General features: G+C 46.4%; 1 protein-coding gene across 3 annotated transcripts in view; it reads left to right on the forward strand.

Annotated features, from left to right (window-relative positions):
- The first annotated feature begins 1,835 nt into the window (after window positions 1-1,835).
- PTPRA (protein tyrosine phosphatase receptor type A) overlaps window positions 1,836-8,264 on the forward strand; it is a 208,324-nt gene continuing 201,895 nt past the window's right edge. For all 3 annotated transcript variants that reach the window (XM_075572537.1, XM_075572565.1, XM_075572555.1), the window contains exon 1: window positions 1,836-2,201. The gene's annotated coding sequence lies outside the window, so the exon portion shown is untranslated. The remainder of the gene's footprint in view (window positions 2,202-8,264) is intronic.

Here is an 8,264-nt window from a genome sequence, read left to right on the forward strand (position 1 = left end):
TAGTGTTAAAGTTGGTGCACTTGTAGATTGGGTATACCTGCCGGGACCTCGAACACCCGGTAGCGCCAACAAAAGACAGGGGAGTCGTCCGGTCCCACACCGTTGCCGTCAGCGATGAGTCCGCCTCCATGTGAGGTGGTATCCAGCTGGAGGGTCCCACCTTAACAGTCTCTTTATGCGTTGGTGGCCTGGTCCCAGACCACAGGCCGCATCTGCTGTGCGGTGTCCTTTGCTGTGTCCCTGACACTAATCAGATAAAGGGGCAGTGTCCCAGTAGCAGCCACAAGCTTGCAGGGGAGTAGGGGCCTACCCTCTCCTTCTCCCAGCTGCGACTGGCGTAGACCAAGGCGCGCCAAAAGTATTTATCTGCGAGCAGGGGGTTGTTGCAGCCCTATTGGCTGTAAAACAAATATATAAATCACCGCGCTTCTCCATATAAGGAGCATGCAGCTAGTGAAGGAATTGGCCATACAAATGTGCAAAACAAAAAGTGAAGCCCTGCGCTTCTCCCTTTGGGATAGCAATCAAGGTGGCAACCCTGAATAGGTTGTACAAATAGAAGTCTTCTCTGTGGTTTTATAGCAGATGTATGCTGCACACCCTAAAAAAGGAAAAAAAAATGATATAATCACCGGTGCTTTTGTCAGGGAATCCCTGTCAGTACTGCAGAAGCAGCAGGCACGCCAGCGATACTTGAAACAGGCTGTTGCATCTGCCGAAACGTCGGAATATTGGCTGAATACATTCGTTTTGAAGAAATCAGTAGTGCCCTGTTTCAAACTTGGTTCTCTGTGGTTTTGACAGGGTTTAGACCAGTTCAAAAGGGTGTATTATGTCAGCGGTTATGTTATTCTTCCCAGGGTTTTGTTGGTGAATTTGTGCCGGCTTGTAGCAGGGAGCGGTGAACAAAAGGGGGCGCCAGGAACTTTATAACTTGTCTTTATTAGAGAAAACATAGAGAACTAGCAGCACAGTCCTACATAAACAGGACTGGTTTTGAGCATACAGCAACAAATGCCAATCAGTCTCTCTCACTGGCAAGTCACGTAGTCACTCTCTAGAGCCTGTTGCCCTGCCAAGTCGCAGATCGAGACCCTGGTCCAGAAATCACTGGCCGTCCACCCCTGGGCCCTTAGTAGCCCTGAGAATGGGACAATTCCCTACAGCCGTGTAGATACTTCTCAGCAAATTTTCCTAAGGGGCCCCTAACATTGGGATACAGTCCCTATGCTGAAAATAATAAAACATGGCCTGCTGCTTCTTACCTGCCCCACAGGCCAACACAGCATGGAGACCTCCCTGGTGTTAATTGGAGTATGGGGTCTGAAGGTATGTGGGTTCCCCTGGAGGTCTGAGAATAAATTGGGTGGGTCCCCACCTTTATACCTAGGGCGTGGCCAATATTCTGCCCCAGTAACTGGGCAGAATAATTGTAGCAAAGTGGTCACACCACTAGGCATGTGACCCCCCCTAACAACTTCTAGAAGAGCACAGGGCCAGACATGTGCCGTGGAAGGGCAACATAACAGTAACAATAACCGAACTAGCTCACATGCCAGAGCCTTGTGAGGACTGTTAACCCACTGCCTGCCGCTACCAGGGCTGACATATACAGGGCAAGGGAATTCCTAGCAGGGTGCTACATACGTATATACATATCTTAAAATGATTGTTTATTTGTAAAGCGCCAACATATTCCGCGGACAGAAAGAAAGGGTTGCACGGCTAAAAACTTTCTGTATGCATGCATTTTTGTTGCATGTGAAATAATCAGATGCTAAGTGGGACTGCAGCCGCAGGGGGCGGGGCATGGTGATGATGGCCAGCTGCCACGCCCCCTCAGTGCAAGCAGCCCCTGGATGTGTGCAGCACAGGGAACATGGCGGATCACACTGGGCTTTAAGCAAGCACACACTTCACATGACTCCCTCCCTTCCCCAGAGCAGCGAGGGGATGCAACTGGCAACATTGTTGCAAAGGGAAACCATGAGGCTGCATTAGCAGCGCCCTGTGCACTGAGGATCCTGCTGCTGATTCCCTGTCTCTGGATTGCAACTTCCCCAGGAGGATCTAACACGCCTTTGCATTTTTTACCCACCACCCTGGAGGGGGAAAAAAAAGATCCCTTTTGCCAATCACATCACAGGATCCCTCTCCCAAGGACTGGAAGGCGGTAGATCACTTTGGATCCCACCTCCGGGGTAAGGATCTGTTCAGATCATGCTTGCATTTGTTTTCTGATTGATTGCCTTTCTCTTCCTGTGTAATTAGCTTCCTGCCTCCTTGGTTTTGATGGTACCCCTTGTGATGGGGTGGATGCAGTTGCAGGGTACTGGGTCCCTGCAGTCACAAATCATTATATGGATCATTAGTAACCTGCAGATTAACTTCTTATTATTAGGGGAGGCGGAGGGGATTCTCTTAAGGCCACCAGATTCCTACAGTGCACATGAACAATGCATTGAATGTATTGTGTGTATGTGTGTACATGGATATTGATATACATGTTGTGCTTTGTTAATAAATATATTGAATTGCTGGTGATGTTATGTTACACACAGTATGGGGATGTATATAGATCAGAGAAATGTTTACAGTAATTAAAGGTATACCAGATAATTTTTCCATAATGTGTGTGTGTTGGTAATATCTCTGTATTGTGTGTGTGTGTGTGTGTGTATTAGTAGCAATGTCTCTATAATGTGAGTGTGTATTAGTGGGAATATATCTGTATAGTGTGTGTGTGTGTGTGTGTGTAATAGTGGCAATGTCTCTCTATAATGTGAGTGTGGGATGTTTAAACCAACACAAGCGATGTGCTCATATTCTGGGCCTGTTGAGAGGATCCACTGGCAGATTATGGGAAGCTCCCAGCATTTTAGCGAATCCTTATCCCGCCTGGAACACGTGCGAAGGGTTAACCCTCTCCTTGCCAGAAGAGTCAGCAACACAAATGTGTCAGGGAAGAGTTTCGGGACAAGCCAAGCATTTGCCATGGCTTGTTGCAGTCTGTCTTATATGTTCTCCTGCGATGCAGGGAAAGGGGACGCCCTGCTTTAAAACAGAAGCTCCAGGTATATGTGCTTTTGTTAACCAAACTCCTATCTCCCCCCCCATCCCTGAGAGACACACACACACACACTCACCAGGTCTACAATGTGACATTTGTGGCGCCCACCCCATGTGTGCATAACAGTGACCAGTTTTGACACTGACAACCTTCTTGTGTGCGGAGAGATGTAGGGCCCCCAATGCCTGCCCAGCTGCAGCTCACAGGGGCAATAAGCGCAGGAACTTCAATACGCTGCAACGTGACTTTGTATTGTATGTCTTTATTTATATAGCGCCACTTTGTGAATCAGCGCCCTGGCAGCGCGGCGCCGGCGAGAGCAAGAGTGGGACCCAGTTTGTAAATTGTGACTCTTGTCAAAAGCTTAAGGTGGCCGGCATTGTGCAGTCATCCGCAATGTAACTATATACCTGACTTAAAGGAGCTCCGAACCCCTGCTATACAGTATACCTCTCACACCGTGTGTCTGCTTTGCTGCCAAACAGAGAGATTTAAAAGGGCTGGAAACTGAGGGGTGGGTTCTAGTGATTTTGAAAATTATGTTTTAATACAGGGGTGGACAACTCTGCTCCTCAGGGGGCCGCCAACAGGTCAGGTTTTCAGGAAATCCAGCCTTATTGTGAATACCCCATATGCTAGATATGGGAATGACCATATATATCTCTGTAGGTGTTCAGTGGTTGTTATGTGGATGAATTGCTGGGGATTTCCAAGCACACGTTTCATGTTTTGTGCTCTCTATGAAATAAGAACCACAAATACAGAAGTGACCAAAGGATGAACAAAAGCGACATTTTAACTTAAAATAAACTAATAGAAAATGGTGACATTTATCGTTAGAGTAAAAAAAAAAGACCAAATCTGTATGATGATTTTGAGCATTTTGTATGAGCAAAATCATGATGTAAAAACTGTCACCTATGTTTAAAACCATAAGCTTGAAGCGTCACCATGCAGACAAGATTTAAACCAGTTTAATGCCTAGTAATCCCACCTGCCCTATATAGCATTTACTCCTACATTACAAGGAATAGACGAGCTAAAACACTTAGTCATTTCATACTGACGTAACCTATTTCTCTTTCTCCCTCTGTGTGATGGTAACGGTAAATATAAGGCAAGAAATAGGCCATTGCCCCTTAACACAAGGGTGACTAACTCCAGGCCTCAGGGGCCACCAACAGGCAAGGTTTTCAGGATATACAGTGGGCTCTGTCAGAATGACTGAGCCACCTGTGCTGAAGCAGGGATATCCTGAAAACCTGACCTGTTGGTGGCTTTTTGCGGCCGGGAGCTGGCCACCCCTGCCATAACCCTCTCACCCCCAGAGTCCTGCAGGCAGAGTGTGGGCTAGAAACGCGTCTCTATGGACTTGCAAGATGCTGACTCAACACCCACTTCTGTATTTTCCATTCATGTTTCATTTACCCAAACACACAGCAGGCAGAGTGCTGTGAGTGCTGTGAGTGATGGGGAATGCCACAGAAAGCTGCCGTGATAAATGTTACCAGCGGTTTGTAATGCATTTAACGTACCTTAAGGAAGGAGCCACTACAACAAAGAAAAGTGTGTGTTTCTGCTGTTATTATCACTAACGTAATCCACAGCACAGTACAATGGAGGGTGTGCAAGTCCATAATGAAACCCACAAGGGATATTACAAAAACATCCCTCCGTTAATAGTAGTATAGAAAAAATAAAAATAAATGTGTGTGTGTGTGTATATATAGAGGTATCTGTACCGTGTTAGCCGAGGTTAATAATTAAATATATATATATATATATATATATATATATATATATATATATACAAATACAACTGTATGCTGTATGTATTTTTTACTCACCATAACTTAACTCAGTATTATGGTGTGTGTATGGACAAATAACTATAATGACTGTCTTTGTGACATCCGTCTGACTGTCATCTTGTCCTCGGGCTCTTGTGACGATCCCCAGATGTTGTGAATATAAATACATGTGCTACTTGGCAACATGCAGAGATGTCTGCAAACTGAGCCTGGGGGGGTGGGAGGGAGGGCTCTAAAGTCATGTGATCACGTGACACTGAAGCTACAATGTGTGGGACTAATGGGACACTTCCATTTAATCTGGCTCTTTCCAGGCATTACTAAAGCAGGTAGCTTCTCGTTACTGCCCGTTTTTAATTGTCAACACATTTTTCACAGTGAAGTTATAACGTAGTTCAAAAAAACGACATGATATCTTTGCTTTGTATGTTTTTGGAGTCGTTGCAGCGCGTTGGGTTGCGCTAATGATCCCATAAACAAGTTATGTATTGTGGATCTGGGATTTCTATTAACAGAAAAAACCTTAAACTATTTTTTTACTGTCATTTTATTATGCTTTTTCGTTGTGAGATGTAAGCCAAATGCCAAACGTCCCCCGTTCACCAGATACTTTCCGGTGAAGTTAAAGCAGCCGTTCAAGCAATATCCTACATGTGTGTTTGTTTAAATAAATCAGTTCTGTACTAGGAGAAAATACGTGTAGCATTTAAAAGATAAAAAATGTCTTTAAAACAAAGTTTTTTTTTTTTTTAATGTTTCTAATGTAGGAAGCATTTCCAAAGTGACAACCCCCTTCCCCTTCTGATAGGCTCTGGCTCTTGAGCCCCGCCCTCTCTCCAGCAGTGCACCAATTGTATCTAGTAACTGCCCAGTCAATCACGTTCTAGGAACTACATTGCCCAAAATGCTGTGCAAGAACTGAATTAAACAACCCTGAGCAAGCGATCGATTACAGGAGAACAGATCGATCGGCAGTGTGCAGATTGTATTGATGCACATATTGAATGGGAAAAAAATATATATTAAAAAAAACAAACAAAATAACGGCAGCTTGACCTACAGCTTTAACCGGTTAAAATCTCCCTCGAGAAACAAATTTGGTTCACCAAATTTCAGGCCAATAGGAAGCTGCAACGTCATTGGTTGGGGGCTTCCTATTGCATGGCCATTTAAATCCCCTTTACGGAGTACTGGTAACATCACCAGTAAAACTCTCGGGAACTGGTGCGGTCGCCGGAGCTGATGAAATGAGGGTTAGTTAAGGTGGATTGCTTCTTTTTTATTGCAGGATCGTGGTGTGGTAATATATGTGTTTTTTTTTTTTTTTTTTTTTTTTTTAACTTCAGCGTTTTTGTTAACGCACTTTTTTCCCCTCTAATATGTAACCCCTTTTAATGCCGGTTCAATATCAGCTTCCCACTTCGCAAAGGGGTTGATTAAGTGATTTTTGGGAGAAGGGAATCCATGCCTTTAAAGAAACGTGAAGCTGTGGGGCTCGTGGTAGATACAGCATTATTCGTTTTCCGGAGTGTTTTTTCTTTTAATAGAGTAATCTTTGACCTTTTTTTCCCCGCGTTTGCGCTTTGCCGCTCAGTAGCGCCGTTCTCCCCAAATACAAAGCTCCTACTGATCTCCATGGGGATTTCAAACCTCATAAGAAGTGTCCTTGTTTTACTACAGTTTGTCTCAACAGTATAAAAATGGGAGTATGCCATGAGATTGATGACGGTGCTCCCAGGAATCGGACATGTGGTGGTCACGGCGTTTTGCCTCCACCTGGTCGCCAATAAGGTAAGTTAACTTTGGAGGGCTTAGCGCTTAGGATAGGGTTTTTTTTTTAGGTTTAAGTGGTTAAGGTTTTTAGGGTAGCAAAGCAGGTGGTGCAAATCATGGCCAAATTCCACCCACCGGCGCGGGTCACCTGGTGGTCTGACCTGCTCCCGTGCAGATGTTTTCCCTTACACACTGAAACAATGCCGAATTTGTGACCATTTCGGGAAAGCCGGGGTTTGAATGTAAACGGAGAGTCAGCAGTCATGCGATGCAGGGCCTGAGGGGCGAACATTGTATCTGCACAAGAGCTTTCTGTGTGAGGACGTGTTTTTTTTTTTTGTTTTTTTTGCGTATTTGTTTCATTATTCCTGTTTTTTTAGCTTGCGCACACACATCACATCTGTTTACTTTGCTGTCCTAGGTTGATGCCGGAATGTATCACCTGCTCTAAAGGCTGATAACATACGGGTATAACCGTACACTTTGCCAGACTTGGCATATGTGTCCAATTCATGGTGGATTTTGTTTTTATGCGACGTCACTGCGTCCCGTTGCCGTGCTTTTATGCAGACGTAAATACCCCGATTAATGCAGAAATCGCATGATATAAAACGTGCTCCTTCACAATTCTTTTCATTCGCGCCACTGTAAATACGGTGCCATTGTTACACAGCGCGACGTGTTAATGGGAGCGGTAACTCCTGGTGTGTGTGATATATCTCTATCTGCCATTTTTCCCACAGTGACCGCTCCTGCAATGTTTCCCCTGACGCCTGTGTGTTGTGGTGCCAAGTGACCTGTCAGTCACCGCTGCAGTCGTCACAGCGCGCCTGGTCCTGCTTTACTAGCGCAACATTAAGGCTTAGCCCACTCTGCCTACTACCCGACGTTGCGTCCGCGGTTGCGCGCCTCTGCTGGGCGATGTGCGAACATCCCCAGCAGACTGAATGAGCCGACAGTAGGTGGGACAGGCGAAGGCGTCATCCTCTTTTTAGAAAAAGAAGATGGCGCTTTCATTCATTGGCTGGCGCAGTACACGTGACGCTGCTGCCGCACAAAGTCACAAGTTCAGTTGTCTCCCTGAGTTGCAGCAGCGTCAACGCTGTACTTCGCCGCTGGGAGTAGTTTCAAGTGTGAAAACTCCCATTGAGAACATGAAAGTGTGACGAACGTGCGCGTCGTGTAGGTAGCAGAGTGAGCAGGCCTTAGGCTTAGTCCATAGAGACTGAAGCCGTGCGGAGGCGCGCTGAGGCTAAGCGGTGCTTTCCCTGGCCTTAGAGCGCGCACCATCCGTGGGCGTGTCTGGGGGGCGGGCCAGTGACGTCACGGAGCTGGTTCGCCCTCATTGGGCGAACCGCTCACATGACCGCTCACATGACCGGCCCTGCGCTTCCGGCGAGCTCAAAAACTAAAGATTTCTTAAGACGCACGCTTCCGCAGGCGTGCGGAAGCGTGCGCGAGCCCCTGCTAAAGCCGCTCTCATTGCGGCTGCAGGGGCTCAGTGCCGAGCAGCAGCGCGCCTCAGCACGGGCGCTGACCATGCCCGAGGCCTTAAGCAGGATGTCCCGCTCCAGCACTGTCCCGCCCATGCTATCCGGAAGCTCCGTGTC

This window comes from Ascaphus truei, chromosome 1, assembly GCF_040206685.1.
Source record: "Ascaphus truei isolate aAscTru1 chromosome 1, aAscTru1.hap1, whole genome shotgun sequence".
Lineage (NCBI taxonomy): Eukaryota > Metazoa > Chordata > Amphibia > Anura > Ascaphidae > Ascaphus > Ascaphus truei.